Source organism: Rhinopithecus bieti, unplaced genomic scaffold (genome assembly GCF_001698545.2).
Source record: "Rhinopithecus bieti isolate Rb0 unplaced genomic scaffold, ASM169854v2 scaffold_42380, whole genome shotgun sequence".
NCBI lineage: Eukaryota > Metazoa > Chordata > Mammalia > Primates > Cercopithecidae > Rhinopithecus > Rhinopithecus bieti.
Genome location: NW_016818327.1, coordinates 549,421 through 573,968, shown reverse-complemented (window position 1 = coordinate 573,968; position 24,548 = coordinate 549,421). Strand labels below are relative to the sequence as shown.

General features: G+C 39.7%; 1 protein-coding gene and 1 pseudogene across 1 annotated transcript in view; one reads left to right on the top strand and one right to left on the bottom strand.

Moving 5' to 3' along the window:
• Positions 1-1,408, bottom strand: part of AASS (aminoadipate-semialdehyde synthase) — a 75,526-nt gene extending 74,118 nt beyond the window's left edge. Inside the window, exon 1 of the mRNA XM_017856931.1 lies at positions 1,279-1,408. The gene's annotated coding sequence lies outside the window, so the exon portion shown is untranslated. The remainder of the gene's footprint in view (positions 1-1,278) is intronic.
• LOC108518493 (tetratricopeptide repeat protein 14-like) lies at positions 620-22,698 on the top strand (annotated as a pseudogene).
• The last annotated feature ends 1,850 nt before the right edge of the window (positions 22,699-24,548 follow it).

Below are 24,548 nucleotides of genomic sequence, written 5' to 3'. Positions count from 1 at the left end.
AAAAAAATTCAGTGACAAATAAACCAAAGTTCTGATAATGCCATAATCATTAACAAGTGAGACTGATAACAAATATGATTATCTGGAGAGTAGGAAAATGATTCTGGTAAATCGGCTTCAATTTTTGTCCACCTAACTCACTTTGCAGAATGGCCACCAGGTTACACAGTCAAGTCATGTAGCCCTAGATTCACTCATCTTCGTGGGAAAAAAAGAAGAGGGGAGTGCAAGGGACAAAATACACAAACCTAGAAACACCAAAGTGCCATCAGTGTTTTGGGGTTTTTTAAATAAAGTATTGGAAAGCCGCAGTCTTTCAGTCAAGGACCTTTCCGTCCTGTGTATAACTACATCTCACAGCTGCACCTTCCCCACTGACGACCCACAACATCAAAAAATGTTAATCCTTGTTCAAGTTACTGAACTAACTCATTCTTCCTCTCTCGCGCGCGCTCTTTCTCTCTCCCGCTCCCCACACCCCCATTCCCCTGAAATCAGTGTCTGAAAAGCACATTTCTTCTTCTGAAGCTGTCAGGATAGACAGACATTCCGCCCCATTTAACGGAGGAGGGTGGGTAAACTGCTTCTCCCCGCGCCCCCTCCCGCGCGAGCGCTCACAATGGCCCGCACAGCCCCGCAGGGGCTCAGGAGTTCAGGAAACCCAGACTTGCAAGGCGCCCACTTCCACCCGTCTCTGATCCTTGCTGGAGAATGGGTCTCTGTCTCGGAGAGTGGGCAGCCCGAGATGGACAAGGAGAGAAGTTTGTGATCAGAGTTTGGCTACGCCGGGCGTGGGGAGGGAAGGGGGAAGGAACCTCCCCGAAATTTCCATCCACCGCCCCTCAGCCAGAAGTCCCGTTTAAGCACGCGGTCCAAAAAGTAACAAGGCGTTGTTTCCACAGCTTAAGCAGTTCTTTATTCCCCAGCCACAGCACCACCACTATCCACCAAAAAAGAAAGAAAAGAAATTCGAATTGCAATCTCTCGCCTTTCTACTTAGAAATGCTGGAGCTGCACTGACAGCTCTCCCTCCCTTCCTCGCAGTGAAACGCTCTGCGTTTGCGCTCTCCCTCCATTCCTCGCAGTGAGGCCCGAATGCTCGCAGCCTTCTCCCTTCTATCGGCCCAGCCCGGGTCGCCTCGCCGTACCAGGACCCGAAGGCCAGGCTCCCGGGCCCCTCCCAGCGACAGCCCGAGTTTGGCCCGCGATCTCCAGCGCATCTCATAGGCTGAGCCCACCAGCCCGTCTGCTCAGCTCTCCTCCGGGACCTCTCCTCACCTCGTCCGCTCTGGGGCGCCTACTTGTTTCCCGCCGCCTCGGATCTTCCGAGTCGCTGCAGGGGAGGCTTCGAATTCCTAGCAGAAATTGGGATGGAAGCCCGGGAAGTAGGAGGTGTTTGCTCAACTTCTAAGGACGTCACGCCTCTGCCTCCCGTAGCCAATGAGCAGCCGTCCTGCGGGAACAACCTTCTCCTCCGCCAATCGGCGGCCTGACAGATGCTACGTCATGCCCGGCCCCTTCTCCTCCCCAAGGTCCTTCTGCCTCTCTGATCTCCGACCTGCGTTCTTAGCTGGGACTTCGAGTTCTCCCAGCGTAATTATCTACCAGGTTTGTAACTGTCCGTGGCAGAAGGCCGGCGGGGACGGAAAACAACCAAAATAGTCGAGGCATTACGCGCTAAATATAGGTGCACATCTCCTGGGGAAAAGTTGCGAGCGCCGGTACCTCACGTTTGTTTAGCTATAGGCACTTTTCAAAGCATTTCACCGCCTTGTCACAAGCACATGAAGCCAGATAACAGTTCTTACAACAGTTTTAGAAGCCAGCAAGCAGAGAATCTGAGAAATTAAATCTGAGTGTGTTCATGTGCATATGGCAATGTCCAATGTTCTTGAAAGGTCCTAACTACGTAGGAGGCCTGAAGGGAGGGGGAAAGCGTATTTCATAGACACTATCCCCAGCACTAGGAACTGAAGAATCGTCTGAAGGCCCACTGTGATTCCCCCAAGGAGTCAATGGTCAGAAGTTAATCTTCCCTCCTGTTTTTACAAGTTTCTCCACCACTTACTCTTCTTATACCTGCCATAGATGTATTTAGCTACTGAACTCTTATGTCAACAATAGCCAGAACATTCTTGAGACTCCACTCATATCTCGAATTGCAGAGAAAAATATTTATTTATGGTAGAGATGGGGTCTCGCTGTGTTGACCAGGCCACTGGTATGGAACTCCTAGCCTCAAGCTATCCTCCTACCTCGTCCTCCCAAAGCCCTGGGATTACAGGTGTTAGCCACTGTGCCCAGCCCCAAATTAGAATTCTATCTGTAAGTAGAGTTAGAATTTTCTTCGTATGTTTAGCTTCACATTTACAAAATCCGATCCCTTATCGTTTTTGGAAAGTCTTCCAAAGGCTGTGTAGTGGTTCACACCTGTAATCTCAGCACTTTGGGAGACTGAGGCTGGAAACCTGGGCTCAAGTGAGCCAAAGAGTTTAAGACTAACCTTGGCAACATAGCAAGACCTGTGTCTACTAAAATAAAATAATAAAAGTAAATAAAATTTTAAAAGCCAGGTGTAGTGGCACATACCTGTGGTCCCAACCACTCAGGAGGCTGAGGTGGAAAGATCACTTGAACCGAGGGATGTTGAGGCTGCAGTGAGCCATGATCATGCCACTGCACTCTAGTCTGGGTAATAGAGTAAGACCCTGTCTCAAAAAATAAAATAATATAAAATAAAGCCTTCCCTTTTGTGTTCACCTGCTCTGTTATTAATATCACTGCCTTCCTACTCACCACCTGTCCAGACTTAAAAAGCCACAGTCACTTCAGTTCTTCCTCTGGTCTCTTGGGCTTACCCTTGGTGTTGACACTGTCCTTTAAAAACCCCACTACTATCACCCTACTTCAAACCCCTTTTTATATACAACATAGACCATTTTTTTTAAAGCATACAACTCTAATTGTCTCATTGGCCTAAGCAAAAAGTCTCAGAGACTACCCAGTACTTGTGGAACATTAGCCCAGACTTCTTCGCATAATGTTAGTTGCTTCAGATGTGGCCAAAATCAATGACCTTAGCTTTATTTCTGCAGCAGAACCAGCCTGAAACCACCACTGAAACACAATTTATGCCTTGCTATCTTCCTAAGGATTAAGCATGTGGGTGAGAATGTAAGAATCCTTACTTTTCTCCTTCGAGTTGTAAATCATGGGCAAGTTACTCAGTTTTTTTTAAAAAACCTGTGCTCCACTATCTGTTAATGGGTTAATAATAGCAACTACTTCCTGGAGTCATGAGAACAAAATGAGATAATGGCCAAAGTGCTCTGTCAAGTGTCTCGCTAAAGAAACTGGAAATCATTATTTATTTTCCTCCAAATACCTCATGTTATACCTTTATCTGTAATTCTAATTTACAAAAATATGCACCTTTCTAAAACTAACCAGCCCTTTGGGGTTCAGCTCAATGCCACTTAAATAATGAAAACTTTCTTGAATATTTCAACCAGATGTGATTGTTCCCCTTCTCCCTTGTGTATTGGCCTCTCTTATTGTACTTATCACAGTCTTCCTTTTGTCATAGTTATTCATACTTATCTTATTCACGTTGCTCAGCTCACCTGTCATCACCACCATAAAATAAGAATATGTACATGGACTTCCTCTTTTCTTTTCTTTCTTTCTTTTTTTTTTTCATTGCTTCTAGTACGATGCTATGCATGTAATAAGTCAGTCGGGGTCTCAGCAGGAAATAGGTGGCACAATCCAACTGGGTAAATTAGGAGACACAAAAGGACCGAGTACATGCAGGGATAAAGGAAAGTGGAGTATATGTGTCATGTAGTCCCTGGGACTAGCAACATTGACAATCACTCGTAGGCCTAAACAGGGCCAGGGAAAGAAATAGTTACCCGAACTCAGGAATAGTTCTACCTGTAGTGTAATGGTAGCTGTAGCTGTAGCTTTAGGGAGTGTCATTCAACCAACAGTAGTGTTTCTGGCAGGAATAAAGCTGCCTAAAGATTAATCCTGCTGGCCGGGCACAGTGGCTCATGCCCGTAATCCCAGCACTTTGGGAGGCCAAGGTGGGCAGATTACCTGAGTTCAGGAGTTCGAGACCAGCCTGGCCAACATGGTTGAAACCCTGTCTCTACTAAAAATACAAAAATTAGCCAGGCACGTTGGCATGCACCTGTAATCCCAGCTACTTGGGAGGCTAAGGCAGGAGAATTGCTTGAACCTGGGAGGCAGAGGTTGCAGTGAGCAGAGATTGCACCACTGCACTCCAGCCTGGGTGACAAGAGTGAGACTCCATCTCAAAAGCAAACAAAAAAAGATTTATCCTACCTGAAGAAGAACCTACCTAAGGCAGGGGTCAACAAACTTTTTTTCTGTAAAGGGCCAGAAAATAAATATTTTAGGCTTCACAGATCATACCATCTCTGTCATGTCATGACTACTCAGCTCTGCTGGCTGGAGTGTAAAAGGCAGCTATAGGCCATATTTAAATGGATATGTGTGGCTGTGTTTCGATAAAACTTAATTTACAAAAGTAGGCTGCAGGTCAGATAGGGCCTCTGGGCTATAGGGAAGGAATAATCTTACTTCACTCTCCTCCTGCCCCTTTATCTCCTGCTGGTGGCTTCTACTAATTGAACATAAATAGAGCCAGATTGTTAGTGCAGTCCAGAAAGGTCACCTCCCATTGTGGGGGCAGAGCAGGTGCAGAAAGGGACAGAAATTCTAGAATGTTCAAAGGAGAATATTCAACACAAAATGTTTTCAGCAACTGCTTGTTGAAATGAATGAATCGTATGACTGGGCACTGTGAGTCCCACTGCAAATGAATGAACACTCATGGAAAAACTGCTGAAATTTAATTCCTAAATAGGAAAAGCTGGGAGAGGGCCCTGGACCATCATGACTCCAACGAGGACCTGAGGCTCAGTGTGCTTCTCTCTTGCTTTACTTTAGAAATTTTGCAAAATATACACATGAGAAATACTGGTTCTTGAAATGAGGAATTTTGAACATTTTTTGGTGTGGTGACATTTGTTGTAATGAGTGTGACAGATCTCAGAAATTTCTTTATAATGAAAAGGGATAACAGATGAGAGACAAAAACAAACCTTGGATACCCCTCAAGTCAGCTCCTGCAGTCAACCCCTCAAACGTTTTTAATAAGGGAGACCCCTTCTATCCACATTGGGTGCTGAGTCCATGCTCCTAAAATTGGAAAGTTGAGTCTAGGCCACTCAGGCTGCCTCTTTCTCTCACCTACGTTGACTTTCTCTCTTCCCTGGTCATTCTCTACTTTAGTCTGGTTCTTCTTGTGAGGTCCTGAAAGGTAGTGGTTTGGCACTTGAGCACTGGAGTGAATGGGACCTAGATTTAATCCCTTCTTTGCCACTCACTAGCAAGTCACTTTGTCTCTTTAACTCTCGCTTTCTCCCATCAGGACAGTGGAGAACATCACAGGGTTGTCAAGATTAAATGAGCCATGTTCTTAATATGTGTGAGCTAATGTTAAAGCTTACTAATTTGTCCTGTTTTATCACCCCCTCACCTTTCATTGCATTTGGAACCCAGTCTCACTTTTAAATAAGTTTTTCTATAAAGAGAAAACAAGTAGGTATTTGAGAGGAGAAGAAGGAAGAAATCCAGAAAGCTCCTAAATGTGTTCCATTTATTTCTCAAAATTTTATACAGTAAGTCCTCACTTAACATCATCAACAAGTTCTTGGAAAAGGTGACTTTAAGCAAAGCAACACGCAGCAGTTCTTTGAATAACATAATTTTATTCAACATAGTTTTGTTATAACATTGACGAGAAAAAATGGCTTTGTTACATGCATATGTATGCCATTTTGCTTAAAGTAACAGTTTCTAAGAACCTATGGATGACATCGTCAAGACTAATTGTATTTCTTAAATGAACAGCAATTTTAGCAATATCATCTATGATATGCTCACCCTAATAAATTATTCTACTTATTGTAAATAGAACATTCTTATAGGCAGAAATTACAAATTCAAAATAAGAAGTAATTTCGAAAAGAAAAGTTTTTAAATGACAATTACTATTGTTGCCTAACTCCCATATTATCTTGGAAATAACACACACCTTTTTTACCTGCAAAGAATTTAAAAATCAATTCAGGTAAAACACGAGCAGGAACCACCCACAGGTAATTCTAAATCTCACTTCCTGCAACCAGGACTGTTCTCCCCTACAACCACCACACTTAGATGAAAGAAGGAAAGAAAATTAATTCCTAGTTTACCTCCTCTACCATTAGTCATATTTAGGGAATCCTTCTTGAAAAAAATTCAAGAAAATTCCAAGCCTCTTGGCATTTTTAGGGTCAACTTTTATTCGTTTCTAATGTTTTTTAACAAACTTCCCAATGGTCTGTGGCTTCTTTTGAGAGTTACACGTGCGGGACACCTCACTTGGCAGATTTGCTGCTTATTTCTGCCCGCTTAGTAACTGTTACCACAAGTCTATCAGGACTTTTGAATTTTCAGTTACACATCACTGTAATGAATGCATGAAAGTTATATTTTGTAATAATGTAAGCAAATTTGGGGAATGCAAATTTCAGGATGTATCTCGCTGACATAATGGATCTAATGTATTCAACGCAAGGAAGAAAATCCAGTGTTCCCTTCCGCATCCTCTTTTGAGCAAAAGTCTCAAAAGAAAAGATGTTTCAAAGAACTAAGAAACGATTGAGGAAGAAGATGGGAAAAAATTAAAACACAAATAAAACACACGGGTAATCTTTCTGGGGGTTGAGCTGGAGCCAGCTAACAGACGAGGTTTAGGAGTATCAACCTAAAGGAAAAAACTGAGGCAAACTTAATATAAGTGAAGAGTCTATTTGGTTGAAGTTTGAGGACTAGAACTAGAGAGGATATATTCAACTTGCCCTGAATATACACTCCCATTAGCAGTGGGTACAAGTAAATTTTTAAAGGAAAGGAAAAGGCAGTTCCTAAATTATTTACCAATAATTTACATTATTGCTATCGACTGGCCATACATTGTTCTTTGTATCACAGATCTCAGGAACATGGAGATAATGGATAAGGCAGCTATTTAGGAACAAAATTGCTTTAAATAATTGTCCTCCTCCACCACCACCACTATGGGCAAGTCCTATACTCATGTCTCTCTGGGTCTGATACATTTTGCACAACTCACATTCCTCAGACTGCTCTGAACTATTTTCTTTTTCTCAGGAAACAAGAGCAGTCAAGATTTTTCCTTCTAGTCTCATTCTGGATCAACTAAATGAAAGCAACCTTTTACAGTAGTCATTTCACTATTGAGATGAGAAGGAAATAAAAATAATATATATATATGTATACATATTATGTGTGTATGTGTGTGTGTGTGTGTGTGTGTGTATAGCCATGTAAGAAGTAGCAGCTACGAAAAGTAATCAAAGTATAGGCAAGGCCACAGCAAAAAAATGTAAAGTAAAATGGAGAAAGTATCCCCGACATTCAACTGACTCTCATGCTAATTGCCATCTGTGTAGCTCCTCAGAAACAAACATAATAGAATTTAAAAGGGACGGAAAAAGAAAAGCAGAGGAGAATGATTTCATTGGATGGTAAACTGTTGACACTGCCCATGATAGAAACAGATGTTTTTGTCATCTTATTTACTATTATTGAACAACCCAAGATTCTAAAACAAAACAACAGTAAGACACACACACACACACACACACACAAGGCAAGAATTTAATAAACAAGGTGTTGTCTGCACCTATATACACAGGTTAATTCCAAAATGTTTGTGAGTTGTTCTGTAAACATAGTTAAGATAAATACTCCTTCTATCCTAAGGAACTGAATGCCTAGTATGCCAAAAATGATGTGTCAAGACAAACACCACACTAATCACTGCAACCCGTCTCCCAGCTTCAAACGATTTGCCTTCCTCAGCCTCCCAAGTAGCTGGGATTACAGGTGTCAGCCACCACGTCTGGCTAGGTTTTTGTGTTTTTAGTAGAGACAGGGGTGTCATCATGTTGGCCGGGTTAGTCTCAAACTCCTGACCTCAGGTGATCTACCCGCCTCAGCCTCCCAAAGTCCTGGGATTACAGGCCTGAGCCACTGCTCCCAGCCCTAATGTTTTTACTTCTAAAAGTCAAAGACTTGAGTTCTGTGTCTTTGAAATCCACCAGGATCAACTAGCTGCCCCACACAGAGTGGGGGATTGAGGAATCTGTGCAGTTATGTGAAGAAGTAGATTTGGACCTGGAGAAAACAGAGAAATAAAAAAGGAACAAGGAGGGAGGGTGGATAAAAATAAAGTGAGTGGAGGATGAGGGGCTGACAGTAGGAGGAATAAGCCAAAGTTTATAATTGTCTTACTTCATGGGGAACTTTAAACCCCTTCCTCTCTTTGCTTCCAGAATGCCTGCAGCTAGGCCATTTGTCTCCATGGCCAGTTGTTGCATAACAGCAGAGAATTAAAAAAATAGAAAGAACACTTTTTTCTGTAAACTTACAGCAACTTTCAAGTGAAATTTGAAAGAAAGATGAGTCAAGATAAACACAAGATTTAGCATCACAATTAGAAGCAATAAGTTGCCTTAACTAAATGGGGAAGACACTAAAGGCAGGGTAGAGAAAGACAGGAGTTTGGTTTTGAACAACTCAGGTTAGAGTTCCATTATTTACCAGTAAATATATATCCCAAGTTACCAGTGACTAATCCTTTACGGGTCTGCAGCAACCTCAATTCTTGCCTCCTTAGAAGAAATAATTCAACTGAGGGGCATAAGGAAGAAAAACAGACTGAAGCAAGTTTCAGAACAAGAGTGGAAGTTTATTTTAAGAGGCTTTAGAACCACTTTTCCAGGAAAATGTAGTTTTCTGGAAGTCTAATGAAGAAATAAAATTTGATTTGCATTTCTCAAGTGATCAGTAATATGGAGTTTTTTTCATATGCTTGTTGGCTGCACATATGTCTTCTGAAAAGTGGCTGCCTTTGTCCATTTTTTTCTTTTATTTTAAGTTCAGGGGTACAAGTGGAGGTTTGTTACATAGGTAAATTGTGTAATGGAGGTTTGTTATAATATTATTTTATCACGTAGGTATTAATCTAGTACCCATTAGTTATTTTTCATGATCCTCTTTTTCCTCCCACCCTCAGCCCTCCAAAAGACCACAGTGTGTCGTTCCCCCTATGTGTTCATGTGTTCTCATCATTTAGTTTCCACTTAAGTGAGAACATGTGGTATTTGATATTCTGATCCTGTGTTAGTTTGCTAAGGATGATGACCTCCAGCTCCATCCTTGTCTCTGCAAAGGACATGATCTCATTGATTTTATGGCTGCATAGTATACCATGGTGTATATGTACCACATGTTTTTTATCCAGTCTATTATTGATGCCTTGCCCAGTTTTAAATGTTGTTTTTTCTTGTAAATTTGTTTAAGTTCCTTACAGACACTGGATATTAAAACTTTGTCAGATGCATCATTTGCAAAAATTTTCTCCCATTCTGTAGTTGTCTGTTTACATTGTTGATAGTTTCTTTTGCTGTGCAGAATCTCTTTAGTTTAATTAAATCCCATTTGTTAATTTTTGCTTTTGTTGCAATTGCTTTTGATGTCTCCATCATAAAATCTTTGCCAGTTTCTATGTCTAGAATGTTATTGCTTAAGTTGTCTTCCAGGGATTTTATAGTTTTTGGTTTTACATTTAAGTCTTTAATCCATCTGGAGTTGATTTTTGTATATGATATAAGGAAGGGGTCCAGTTTCAGTCTTCTACATTGGGCTAACCAATTATCCCAGCACCATTTATTAACGAGGAAATGCTTTCCCCATTGCTTTTTGTCAGCCTTGTCAAAGATCAGATGGTTGTAGGTGTGTGGCCTTATTTCTGGACTCTCTATTCTGTTTTATTGGTCTGTGGGTCTGTTTTTGTACCAGTACTATGTTGTATTGGTTACTGTAGCCCTGTAGTATAGTTTGAAGTCAGGTAGTGTGAAGCCTCCAGTTTTGTTCTTTTTCTTAGGATTGCCTTGGCTATTCGGGCTCTTTTTTGGTTACATATGAATTTTAAAAGAGTTTTTCCTAGTTCTGTCAAAAATATCATTGGCAGTTGGATAGGAATAGCATTTAATCTATAAATTGCTTTGGGGAGTGTATTAGCCCATTCTCACACTGCTATAAATAACTGCCTGAGACTGGGTGATTTATAAAGGAAAGAGATTTAATTGACTCACAGTTCTGCATGGCTGGGGAAATGATAGGAAACCTTACAATCATGGCGCAAGGGGAAGCAGGCATATCCTACATGGCAGCAGGTGAGAGAGAGAAGGGGAAACTGCCACTTATACCACCATCAGATCCCAGGAGAATTCACTCGCTCTCATGACAACAGCATGGGGGAAACTGCCCCCATGGTCTAATTACCTCCCACTAGTTTCCTCTCTTGACATGTGAGGATTATGGGGATTACAGTAGGAGATGGGATTTGGGTGGGGACACAGAGCCAAACCATATCAAGCAGTATGTCCATTTTAACAATATTGATTCTTCCTATCCAAGAGCATGAAATGTTTTTCTATTTGTTAGTGTCATCTCTGACTTCTTTGAGCAGCATTTTATAATTCTGATTGTAGAGCTCTTTCACCTTCATAGTTAGCTGTATTCCTAGGTATTTTAGTTTTTGTGTGTGGCAATTGTAAATGGGATTGCATTCCTGATTTGGCTCTCAGCTTAACTGTTGTTGGAGTGTAGGAATGCTAGCAATTTTTGTATGGTTATTTTGTACCCTGAAACTTCACTGAAGTTGTTTATCAACTTAAGGAGCTTTTGGGCCAAGACTGTTGGGCTTTCTAGCTGTAGAATCATGTTATCTGCAAACAGGGATGTTTTGACTTTCTTTCTTCCTATTTGGATGCCCTTTATCTCTCTCTTTTGCCAGATTGCTCTGGCCAGGTCTCTCAATACTACATTGAATAGGAGTAGTGAGAGAGGGCATCAGTCTTGTGCTGGTTTTCAAGGAGAATGCTTCCAGCTTTTGCCCACTCAGTATGATTGACTTTGCGTTTGTCATAGATGGCTCTTATTGCTTTGAGGTGTGGATTTGAGTAGTTTCAATCAACAGGCATGGAAGCCAAACTTAAAGAAGTTTTAAAAACAAATATAAAGAGAGAACTACATAGTAAATAGAGACATCCCTTCCACTGAGTATTACAGTAAAGAGGGATAAACATAGTGGTTACTGGAGGAAGAAAAGTGAGATCAGGAAAAGTTATTCTTAATGATGATTAATATTATAGCATGTCTGTATGCTGATGCGGATAATTCAAGAGGGTGAAATATCAATGGTACGCAACTTCATACACAAGTGGAGGGCTGGCCTTAAGTAGAAGCAAGGAAGAAGGTAAAGAATATGAGCTCAGATGTAACAGAGTTGATACGTCTAGTGACGGAAACTTGTGGAAATGCTCTTCTATTTAACAATCATTTTAAATTTCACAAAGTCATCAGCAGAGCCTTCAGCTGAGAGTCAGGTGCAAAGCAAGTATTGGAGGTTTGAGGAAACAAGAAAATACAAAGTCACCCTTTAGGACAGGTGTCAGGAAGCTTTTTCTGCAGAAGACTAGCTAACAAACATTTTAGGCTTTCTAAGCCGTACAGTCTCTGTCTCAGCTACACACTCTGCAGTTGTAGTATCAAAGCATCTATAGATAATGTGTAAATGAATGGGCGTGGCTAAGTTTCAATAAAACATTGTTTATGAAAACAGACAGCAACCATTGAATAGCACAAGCAAAAGAATGAACTTGGGCCCCTACCCCACAACCCACACCGTATATAAAAATTAATTCAAAATCAACTTTAGACCTAAACATTCAATCTAAAGCTATGGCTTTTAGAAGAAAACATAGAGATGAATCCTTATGAGTTTGGATTTGATGATGATTTCTTATATGTAACACCAAAAAAATTAAAAATAGATAGATTGGGTATTATTAAAATTAAGAACTTATGCTCCAAAGGGCACCACTAAGAAATTTAAAAAACAGCTCACAGAATGGGAGGAAAAAAGTTTTTCAAAACATATATCTGATAAGGGAAGGACTCGTATCTATAATATACAAAGAACTCTTATAAATCAATAATTTTAAAAATAAAATGAACAAAAGATCTGAACTGATTATTCTCCAAGGAAGAAATACAAATGCCCAAAAAGCACAACATAATTAGCTATCAGGAAAAATGCAAATCAAAACTACACCATCATGAGATATCATTTCACACCCATTAGAATGGCTAAAATCAGAAAGACAGATAATAACAAGTGTTGGTGTAGACATGGAAAATTCGAAAACCTCATATATTGCAGGTGGGAATGTTAAATGGTACAGTCACTTTGGAAAATAGACAGGCTAATACTTAAACATAGAGTTATCATAAGATTCAACAATTCAATCTTCACATATACACCCAAGAGAAATGGTAATATATGTCTATACAAAAACTTGTACACAAATGTTCATGGCAGAATTATTTCCAGTATCCAAAAATAAAATCAACCCAAATGTCTATCAACCAATGAATGGATCAACAAAATGTGGTATATTCATACAATAGAATATTTTTCAGCAATATAAAGGAATGAAGTACTGACCCACGCTACAATGTGAATGGACCTGAAAACACTGTGCTAAATGGAACAGCCAAACACACAAAAAAGCAATATATTTTATGATTTCATTTGTATGAAATGTCCGGAATAGTCAAATCTATATATAGAGAAAGAGGTAAGTGATTGCCTGAAGATGGGAAAGATGAGGGGATTGAGAGATAATAGCTCAAGAGCATGGGATTTCTTTTTTTAAAATTTTTTTTGGTGATGAAAATGTTCTAAAATTGGTTGTGGTGATGTTTACACAAGTCTCTGAATATACTAGAAGCCATTGAATTGTACACTTTAAATAGGTAAATTCTATGGTATATGAGTTATGTCTCAATTCAACTACTTAAAAAATTAAAACAAGCAAAACCGGTGATAAGCCAGATTTGACTCTCTGGTAGGAGCTAGCACTAGGGCTTTCCAGCCTGAGTGTGTATCAGAATCACCAGAAGGGCTTGTGATACGGTTTGGCTCTGTGTCCCCATCCAAATCTCACGTTGAATTGTAATTCTCAATGTTCAAGGGAGGTGATTAGATCATGGGGGTGGTTTCTAATGGTTTAGCACCATTCCCCTAGTGCCGTCTCATGATTGAATTCTCATGAGATCTGGTTGTTTAAAAGTGTGTAGCACCTGCACCTTCACTCTTTCTTCCTCCTGCTCCTACCATGTAAGATATGCTGGCTTCCCCTTTACCTTCTGCCATGATTGTAAGTTTCCTGAGGCCTTCCAAGCCATGCCTCCCATACAGCCTGCAGAACTATGAGTCAATTAAACCTCTTTTCTTCATAAATTGTGCAGTCTCAGGTAGTTCTTTATGGCAATGTGAAAAGGGACTAATACAGCTTGTTACAGCAAAGATGTGTGGGCCTCACGCCCAGAGTCCCTGATTTAATAGGTCTGGGGTGGGGGAAAAGTTTGCATTTCTAACATTCTTCCCAAATAAAGCCGATGCTACAAGTCATGGGGCCGATCATAGCCAAGAACCACTGACCTAGGAGTATAGGGGAATGAATGAATTAGCAAAGTATAACAAAATTCCTAGAAAGCTTTATGGAGCCCATTGAAGGAATTGGTAAAAGAAAAAAAAATTAAGGTGAGACCAGTCATAACAGTGTGATTTTCTTCAGCCATGTTCAGCTTCTCAGATGTTGGCACAGAGTAGATGAAGATAAATATTAAGCAGAACAAGGGTGTGTAGAGTACGTGCAAAAGAAATATATTAATGACTGACTATGAAATTTAAGCCAGACACAGAAGGAAATATGGACCTGAGAGAGATAAGAGATGGAGACAACTGGTAGAATGAATGACCTTTTTTTCTGGTGGAGTGGGGCCAAAGGATGGTTGGAGCTGAAATACTGTAGAAAACAAAAGCCGAAAAGAGACTATTGGGTTGGAAAGTAGGATCTTTATAAGGAAGATAATGGAGGAGCTGCTGTTATTGGCAGTGACAAAGTTCAGAGAGTGAGTAACTGAGATAGAGAGGAGAAAAGGTCAAGGAAATGAGAGGCCAGGTTGTGCAAAGCATTATCTGCATAGGTGCTGAAACAACCAATAATTGTTATAAGAATATTATTGCATGGAATTACAGTGAACCAGGAACTAGAATCTTTAATAGACTAAGGGCAATGACTTGGGTTGAGGTACAGCCTAGCCCCAAAAAGAAATAGTAAATATTAAGATGTAATGATGTGTGATGAAAAGCTGTGTGTTTTTAGGGATAGAGTGATACAGGTTTGGAAGCTTCAGAGAACAGCAAGTAACATGCCACTACTCCATTCCCGGTGGTATAATGGATGTAGCTGAGAAAACAGCCACTGCTTAAGAGGATTGCAGGGGTAAGAGTGTTACCAGAAGCCAGGTTTAATGAGAGCAAGAAGTTGAAGACACCATTCAGAAAAGATCATGAAGAAAGGAGTATTTTACTGATAATTGATGGATTCCAGAGGACACAGGGCAAGGGTTTTAGGACATAGGCAGAGACAGCAAAAAAGGTTATTCACAAAACCATATGTGCGTTAGAGTACAGAAACAAAGACCTGAAATTCCTGGGCTTCCCCTGGTGACTGTCAAGAACAGGGATGTAGACAGGATTTCTCAGCCTCATCACTATTGCCATTTGGGCCTGAACAGTCTTCGCTGGGATTGTGGGTGGAGTGGGGAGGGGATGTTCTGTGCACTGCAGAATGTTAAGAAGCATCCCTAGGTTCTACCTACTAGATCACAACTCAGGTATGACAAACAGGAATGTCTGTAGACATTCCTAGGAACTCACTGTAAGAAAATAATTACATGTGTAATAATATATTTATTTTCAATATATATATCTATACCGTGTGTGTATATACACACATTTGTCCGCCAGAGTATGATATGTAATAGCCCCAAATTCAAAACATATAAATGACCCTCAATAGGATATTGGCTAAGTAAATTATGATATATTCATATAATGTATCATCTGCTACAATTTATAATCATGAGAATAGGAAGATGGGCTCAGGACAGCGGCCATTAGGGTCTGGTGTAGGCAAACATGCCAGGAAAGAAGTCTGAGATCCAATGTGAGAGAAGCAAGGAGAATGAGCTTCAATAGGCAACAGAAAACAAAGTGTTTCAAAAAGGGGAAAGAAGTCAAAGGTTTTGAAAACAAAATCAAAACAAATCAACAACAACAACAACAACAAAAAACCCCACCAAAATCTTAGAATACCTCTGTTTAATTTTCAGTTCAGGAAATCTTTCATAGCTAGAAGCAACTTCTGCTGCTTCTGCTTCTTTTGCGCACAGGCTGCGCTTGCCTCCTTAAGTCCCCAGCATCTTGGCTGCTTTGGCATCTCTGCAGCTTGTGGAAGCCTCTCTGTGCTACCTGCTGAGCCCACACCAGCTCCCCCGACAGGAAGGCAACCCTGTCCCTAGCACCACATGAAGTTCAATGGCCTTGTAATGGTTCATAGAGAACCCCGCCCTCCCATGCCCAAAAAATTCATGCCCATCCAAAACCTTAGAATGTGACCTTATTTGGAAATAAGATTTTTGCAGATATAAGAATCAAGATGAGATTATAGAACTGGGCATAGTTGTTCATGCTTGTAATCCTAGCCCTTTACAAGGCCAAGGCAGGAGGATTGCTTGAGGCCAGGAGCTCAACACCAGCCTGAGCAACATAACAAGACTTTGTCTCTACAAAAAAATAAAACATTAGCTGGATGAATCCCTGTAGTTCAAGCTACTCAGGAGGCTGAGGCAAGACGATCACTGAAGCCCAGGAGTTCAAGGTTTGTAGTGAGCTATAATCGTGCCACTACACTCCAGCCTCAGTAACATAGCAAGACCTTTTTTGTTTTGTTCTGTTTTGTTTTTCTTTGTTGTTGTTGTTTGTTTTTTAAGTGAGATTATACTGGATTTGGGTGGGCTCTAAATCTACTGAACATGTCTTATTAAAGACAGAAAGGGACACAAAGCTGGAAATTTCTATAGACCCAGTTAGCAAAAGTATCTCACGATAAATATGATAAATATGTGAAAATAAAGTACTGGGAATAAACTTGTTTTTGATTACCTGATTCCTGACAAGTCTGTAACTCATGGTTCTTCATTAGGTAGGCTGACAAAAAGCTTATCCAAAAGTTGGTACACACTATCTTGAAAACATATCTTGAAGCATTATATAATAATGCAGGGTATTATTATTATGCAGGGTACACTTGGCCCTAAAACCTCCAAAATGTAAGGAAAAGTCAAAAGATACCACTCTCAAATGAAACAGATGGAGAGTGACAAAATGGAGGGAAGAATGGCCAACTTTACAATTTGTTTTTAAATGAATCACTGAAGGTACTAAGAAATTTCCCAGGTCTCTATCAGGAGACCCTATTGTCTTCTCAAGAAGATTTTAATTTAATTTAATTTAATTTAATTTAATTTTATTTTTTGAGACAGGGACTCTGTCTGTCACCCAGACTGGAGTGCATTAGTGTGATCATAGCCCACTACAATCTCGATCTCCTAGGCTCAGAATCTTGCTTCAGCCTCCCAGGTAGTTGAGACTCCAGGCACGTACCACCACACCTGGCTAATTTTTTAATTTTTGTAGAGTCGAGGTCTTGGTATGTTGCTCAGGCTGGTCTGGAACTCCTGGCGGCAAGTGATTCTCCTGCCCAGTCTCCCAAAGTGCTGGGATTACAGGCATCAGCCACAGCACCCAGCCTATGACCATATTTTCTGAATTCTGCTTTCTGCCTTCTTAGCTGCATTTGCTCCACCACTTGCAACTACATCCCAGTGCCAATGGTTGCCTTCATCTGGTCCCTCCCAATTTCTCGTCCTTTCCATAATGTATCAGTCAATGGAATAGCAGGAAATAAAAGGCAAACACAAAGACTGTAACTGAGTGAGCTTAATAAAAATATTATCTAAAGAATTATGGACAAGGTTAAGGAAACAGAAACTGTGTGATGTAACACTTAGGGAAAATTAATAGTAGGAAATTATTGTCATCCCAGAACTAAAGGGACAAGAATGGGAAATAGTGTTTCCAGAACCTGGAAAAAGTTTGGAGCCATAGAAGAGAAATTGCTAGATAGAAGCTGTAACTATACAATGCAGCCACTGCCAAAACTGTGGCCAAGCAAAGGTAGAAGAGATAGGAAAATACTCCTGCCTCTTTCTCCTCCTGCCATCCAATAACCTGCTGTGGCATCCCTTTGGTCAAACCCAACTGGAAGCAAAAGGGCACGAGAACCCTGGTCATGGAATTTATAGAGATCAGTGTCCTGGGATGCCCAGGGTAAAGGGCATGCTATGAATCAAGGCATGAGTAGGGGGATGCAAACAGAATAACCAGCACAGTTCACCTCTTCTGCCACTCAGCATCCAGTCTTGACCTTTGCCTGAATAAAAATTTTTGACCTCAACACAGGAGAAGCATAAAGTCTTATCAGCCATAGTGCAATTGCTGAGTGATGTCAGTTCTGTCACGCTTCCTACTGGAACCTAAATCATAATGTTAGCTACCATTAGTTCTCTTTATAAAATGTATGATGGAAAAGGGGAAAAACAACTAACTTAAAACTAGCTGGTTACAAGACCTAAACTGACAACAACAGCTTCCCACTTTCAACATCCATTCTCCTATCCTTCACCAGCACATTGTCTGAACAGAATTATTTACCTGGTAGAGTTCATCAAGCCTTCCTTCCTACAAAATATGTTTCCTAGGTGCTTCTGACATTTTCAAGCTATTCGTTTGCCATTGTTGTGCTTTGAGCTGGGTATTCTAGACTTTAAGGTTATCTTTTTTCTTTATGTACACTCCCCAGAGTAGCCCAGTCCACCCCCACAATCCACCACATTGTTGAAGAGCCCAGTCCACCCCCACAATCCACCACATTGTTGCCATAGCTGCAAACATTGGCCAGAGCATCTCATTAACTCAACTTCGAACAGGAAATTCTAAGGCAAATTCTGCAGATGCCTTAATAGAGGTTAGCCTCCAGGGCAAAGAACAAGACAGAGCAGCCTGAAGAATGGATGTGATAGAGCACTCAGATAATAATCAGCATACTTGGCCACATTGACATTTTTTTAAATGCTTGTTTTTTTAACTTGTAACTCTTGAATTAGAAATTCTTATAACACCTGAATTAGAAATTTTAAGATTGAGAAGACACATCTTTATAACAGAGTAGAAACAGTCATACTTATCCCTCTAAATCAATGTGAAAGATCATCTAAGTGACTATGCTGTGTGCCTCCAGTGGTCTCCAGGCTTCCTCCTCAGCTTCCCACTGGCTGTCAGGCCCAGCAATCTCTAGCCATCTGCTGAAACCTTCTGTGGCAGTCACTGATTTGCCACAGGGCCATTATTGCTATCCTTGCTCCAGAGCGAACAGCAGGACAATCTGCACTGGTGTAGTGTCCTGGGATCAGCTGCCAAGCCTGCCTGGGCCCTCTGCCCCTGCAACAGAAAAGAGAAGAGAGTTGATAACAATAAAATGCAAAAATTCTTCTTCAAAGAGACAGATCTGCTTTTTGCACCCCTGGAAAGCAGAGACAACTACAACTTCTGAAATTAATGAAGACAATGAAGATTATTATGCAGCCATGCCACCTTTAAAACTATTTATGGAGATACCTAGTGTAGATTGGAGAGAGTTGTTTTTCCAAACTATTGAGCATGGTGACTTAGTGATTAGAAAAACTAGTTTTATACAGGAATTTTAATTTTTCATGGTGTTGATTTGTTGATGAAGCAGCATCATAGGAGATACATTCTGCTTAGAAATCACAGGACTTTCTCCATTAAGAAATGTGTCTTCTCCAGACACATGAAAAAATGCTCATCATCACTGGCCATCAGAGAAATGCAAATCAAAACCACAATGAGATACCATCTCACACCAGTTAGAATGGCAATCATTAAAAAGTCAGGAAACAACAGGTGCTGGAGAGGATGTGGAGAAATAGGAACACTTTTACACTGTTGGCGGGACTGTCAACTAGTTCAACCATTGTGGAAGACAGTGTGGCAATTCCTCAAGGATCTAGAATTAGAAATACCATTTGACCCAGCCATCCCATTACTGGGTATATGCCCAAAGGATTATAAATCATGCAGCTATAAAGACACATGCACATGTATGTTTATTGCGGCACTGTTCACAATAGCAAAGACTTGGAACCAACCCAAATGTCCATCAATGACAGACTGGATTAAGAAAATATGGCACATATACACCGTGGAATACTATGCAGCCATAAAAAAGGATGAGTTCATGTCCTTTGTTGGCACATGGATGAAGCTGGAAACCATCATTCTCAGCAAACTATCACAAGGACAGAAAACCAAACACCACATGTTCTCACTCATAGGTGGCAACTGAACAATGAGAACACTTAGACACAGGAAGGGGAACATCACACACCAGGGCCTGTTGTGGGGTTGAGGTAATGGGGAGGGATAGCATTAGGAGATATATCTAATGTAAATGATGAGTTAATGGGTGCAGCACATCAATATGGCACATGTATACATATGTAACAAGCATGCACATTGTGCACATGTACCCTGGAACTTAAAGTATAATTTTTTTTAAAAAAATGTGTCTTCTCATAATAACCATAGGGGTTATTTATCATCCTATCTGGTGACATCATTCAAGCTGGAATCAAGGATATTGATAGATGCCATGCAAAGCTTGCACTGTCTCTCGTTACTGCGTCTCTTCCACCACACCTATCTGGTATTAAATTAGGTGTAATTAGCCCTGAAGAACTTCTTTTGTGCTACAGGAGGCGTGTTGAACTAAATAACAATTCTTTGGAGCCTACAAAAACATCATGCAGAGTTCAGTGGGATTTGTTAATCCAGGAGTAATTTTTTTCTAGAAAAAGTAGGAATAGACTAATCTAATCCACCACCTTAAAAAAACATATTTAGGACCAGGTACAGTGGCTCATGCCTGTAATCCCAGCACTTTGGGAGGCTGAGGCGGGCGAATCACGATGTCAGCAGTTCAAGACTAGCCTGACCAACATGGTGAAACTACGTCTCTACTAAAAATACAAAAATTAGCTGGGCGTGGTGGTGCATTCCTGTAATCCCAGCTACTCAGGAGGGTGAGGGAGGAGAATCACTTGAATCTGGGAGGCGGAGGTTGCAGTGAGCCAAGAGTGTACCACCACACTCCAGCCTGGGTGACAGAGCGAGACTCCATCTCAAAAAAAACAAAAACAAAAAAAACACCAAAAAACATATTGGAGGGATACAAGCGCAGTTTTGTTACATAGATGTATTTCACACTGGTGAAGTCTGGGCTTTTAGTGTACCCATCTCAAAAATAATGAACATTGTACCCAATAGGTAATTTTTTTATTCCTTACCCTCCTTCCACCATCCCACCCTCCTGAGTCCCTAATGTCTGTTATTCTACTCTATATGTCCATGTGTACACATTGTTTAGCTCCCACTTAGAAGGAAGAACATGTGGTATTTGACTTTCTGTTTCTGAGTTATTTCACTTAGCATAATGTACTACAGTTCCATTCGTGTCGCTGCAACCATCCACCGTATTTAATAAAAGCCCTGCAGAGCAATAATTTCTCTTAAGACAATTTTTTTCTGCATTAAGAAAGAAACAATATGCATCTTGGGTTTTAAAATAGGTGAAGATTACAGTTTAAGATTAGATGCCATGTGGATGCTGTGAATGAATACAATAAAACTCTAGAAACAAACAAAGCACTGGCAGTTCATGCTGGGTTAAATGTGACAAAGGGAAGTCTGACCAAAGCAACAGAAGATTTTGAGCTTGCATTACAAAACTCTCCAACTCACAGACACTTGTAGAAAGAAGAAGGTAGTTAGAAGAAGAAAAGTTTTTAAATGCTGAAAGTCACCGGAAGAAAGCTTTGGCTTTGGATGAGACTTTGAAAGATGTAAAAACTGCTTCGCAGAAACTTCATGAATAAGTACAGAGAAAAACAAGTTGAAAAGGAAGAAAAGCAGAAAACAAAGAAAATAGAAACATGTGAAGAAAGTTACATAAGCTCTTAAAAGAGAACAAGAGACAAAGCGCAGTGGCTCACGCCTGTAATTCCAGAATTTGGGGAGGCCAAGGCGGGCAGATCACTTGAGGTCAGGAGTTTGAGACTAGCCTGGCCAACATGGTGAAAAGCCTGGATCTACTGAAAATACAAAGAAGTAGCTGGGCGTGGTGGTGTGCACCTGTAATCCCAGCTACTCAAGAGTCTGAGACAGGAGAATTACTTGAACCCGGGAGGCAGAGGTTGTAGTGAGCCAAGATTGCACTACTGCACTCCAGCCTGGGCAACAGAGTGAGGCTCCATCTCAAAAAAAAAAAAAAAAAAAAAAAAAAAAAAAAAAAAAAAAAAAAAAAAAAAAAAAAAAAAAAAAAAAAGAGAGACAGAGAAAGGCTAAAGAAGAAAAGAAAATCAACTACTTCCTCTTCCTGTTTCTTCTGCTAATGAATCTGTTTCTGCATCATCCTCATTCTCTTCTGGTCACAAAAAGCATAAGAAACATAAGAGGAACTGTTCAAAGTCTGCTTGAAATTCAAAGAGGCATGTGCTTAGGGTATTCTCAATCCAGATAGATAGAGGAGGAAAGGTGAAACCCAGTTTCAACAAATACTTGAGCATCTTTTCTTAACTAAAAACAAAAAGTGAAAAAACTACTGGAAAAGCAGGATAGGTTACAATACCAGAAAACATGAGTAAAAGAGAAAGATAGATACTCTCTCCATCTTCAAGTGAAATATTGTATTATTTTGGAGACAGGTCTGAAGAGCCAAGAGATTTTTATACCGATAAAACTGAGACAAGTAGTAGCAAAGCAGAAAAGCCGTATAAATCAGAAAGATGTTTTTCCAGTAGAAGAAATTCCTCAGATTCCTTCCATAGGAATTCAAGAAACAAGATAAAAATTTATGGTTGTAGATTTGAACAGGATATGGTTGTAGGAGATGTGGCTGTAGGAGGGAAGAAAAGAGTTCTAGAGAAGGTAAAAGCCAGGTTCTATGAGGTATTTCACTTCACCAGCAAGCTCAGACCACTACTGGAAGTCAGTTGAGAGATACAAAAAACATACTTATTCTAGATCATGTGATTTCAGTAGACATGAGCTAAGATACTGATCAAATACAAATCAAGGAAAATATGAAGGAGAAAACAATTATGGGCAGGATATCAAAACGGAGGTTCCAGAACAAGATGGACTTATAGCAAAGAACACTCAGAAAGCAGCGTTAAAAAAAAAAAAATTTACTCAGTGTATTTAATCAGATAGGTGGATTTGGGAAAGAAAAAGAAAATAAGACAAAAAATTTGTATGCCAAGGAAATCAGCACCTTTATGCTAAATGTTAGTAAAAGTTTTGGGTGTTTTAGTTATACCACTCCAGGGCAAAAATCTCTGTTTCTAAAGTTATACGTAGAGATTACACAAAGCAAATGTTTTGTAGCTTTTCTCAAATTGCATTTGATTCAGTTGTAAGTCTCTTGTCACAGCTGGATTTTTAGGCTTTTCATGTGTATGTTTATGTACAGTATGTTTCTTAGTCTGACATTTTTAATTTATTCACCTAAAGATAATTCTCTGAAAGTATTGTTTCTTCATTGTATGATGGTGTATGAGAGTCCATTATACTGGATCCAACGTATCCTGCTGTTTGAGGGAAAATTAAATCTTTGCATGAATACTTGCATCGTTTTCATCAAACATTGTTTCGTTCCCTTTTCTGTTAAATTTAAAACCCTAAACCTTTGAAAGTGATTGTATGTGTTAATGTTTTTAATACCATTTTATATGTATAATTAGTTCAAATATTAAATGTTTTTGCACAGTTTCTTTTTTTTTAATAGACTATATGGCAAGGGCAGTGGCACACACTTATAATCACAACGCTTTGGGAGGCTGAGATGAGAGAATCACTTGAAGCCAGGAGTTCGAGACCAGCTTGGGCAACACAGCAAGACCCCATCTCTACAAAAATTGTTTTAAAACATTAACCAAACATGGTGGCATGTGTCTGTAGTCCCAGCTTCTGAGGAAGCTGAGGAGGGAAGATCACTAGACCCGGGAGGTCAAGGTTACAGAGAGCCATGTTTGCATCACTGCTCTCCAGCTTGGGTAGCAAAGTGAGACACTGTCTCAAAAAAAAAAAAAAATACTACGAACATGAGTATGTGATATTCTGTGTTGCAGAGGACTGGGACCTCACTATCTAAATGGAAACATTACTTGGCAAAAGCCAACATGCCTTATCATTGTTTCACTTTGATTATATTTTCATTTGGGGGTTTAATGAGTTTGAATAATTTGCAGATGTTATTTTGTTAAAATGGAATTTATTAGATTTAGAATATAAATTATTATAAATTATAGTTAATATAATTATAACTATAAATATTCAATAGTATTGTACATGTTTGCTAGTGTCATTTGGAGCAGACATAATTACCAGAGCGTATGTGGACTTTAAAACTTTCCTGACATTGATGAATACTCAAGTCTTATCCTTATACTGGCAGCAGACCTTGGAACTGATACTCTTCTTTTTGTTGAATTTTTGGGATCTGTCATGATGGCATGCAAAACCACGAACCACAAGTATGGACTATTCATGTAAATAACACAGAGACTTGTAAAAAAAATACAATGTAATATAAACACCAAAGAGTATTTATGGATGCTAATGTGTTTCATTTGGATAATTCATAGAGCTCTGCTATTGGTGAATGAAAACTAAGCTTAAAACACTGATTATATTAAGCATAAACATGGAGTGGAGTAGTGAAGGAATGAAGGGTTTGGGTAAAAAAGGGATACTGTGATTGGAGGAGCTGTGTGAGCACCAAGATAGGATTTTGTTGGGGCTCAACCTCCTGGCCTAAAAGCCAACACTCCCATTTGAAAGAGTTTATCTAGATCATCACAAGATGACACTGATAACTTTATGATCTGCTTCTGGAAATTCAAACATGATGGAGAGTACATAGACATGTAGAATTACCTCAACGTAACTAGGGATTTGAATTATTTTACTTTAGTTCTTGGTATAGTATTCCTAACAATATTTTGATGATTGCTGTATGTTTCTTTCATTCCATGGGGAAGATTGATTTTTGTACTGAGGTCCTAAAAGCAGGAATGTAATATATATAGCAATACATATATAATTTATGTATAAATATGTCAGTTATTTGTATAATTTGTGTGTATATGTGTATATAAGCACAAAAAAATATAGAAATGAAGGTATATATTTATTTTAATATATAAATTATATGTATGTTTAAATATACAGTTATCTGTATAATTTGTGTGTGTGTATGTATATAAGC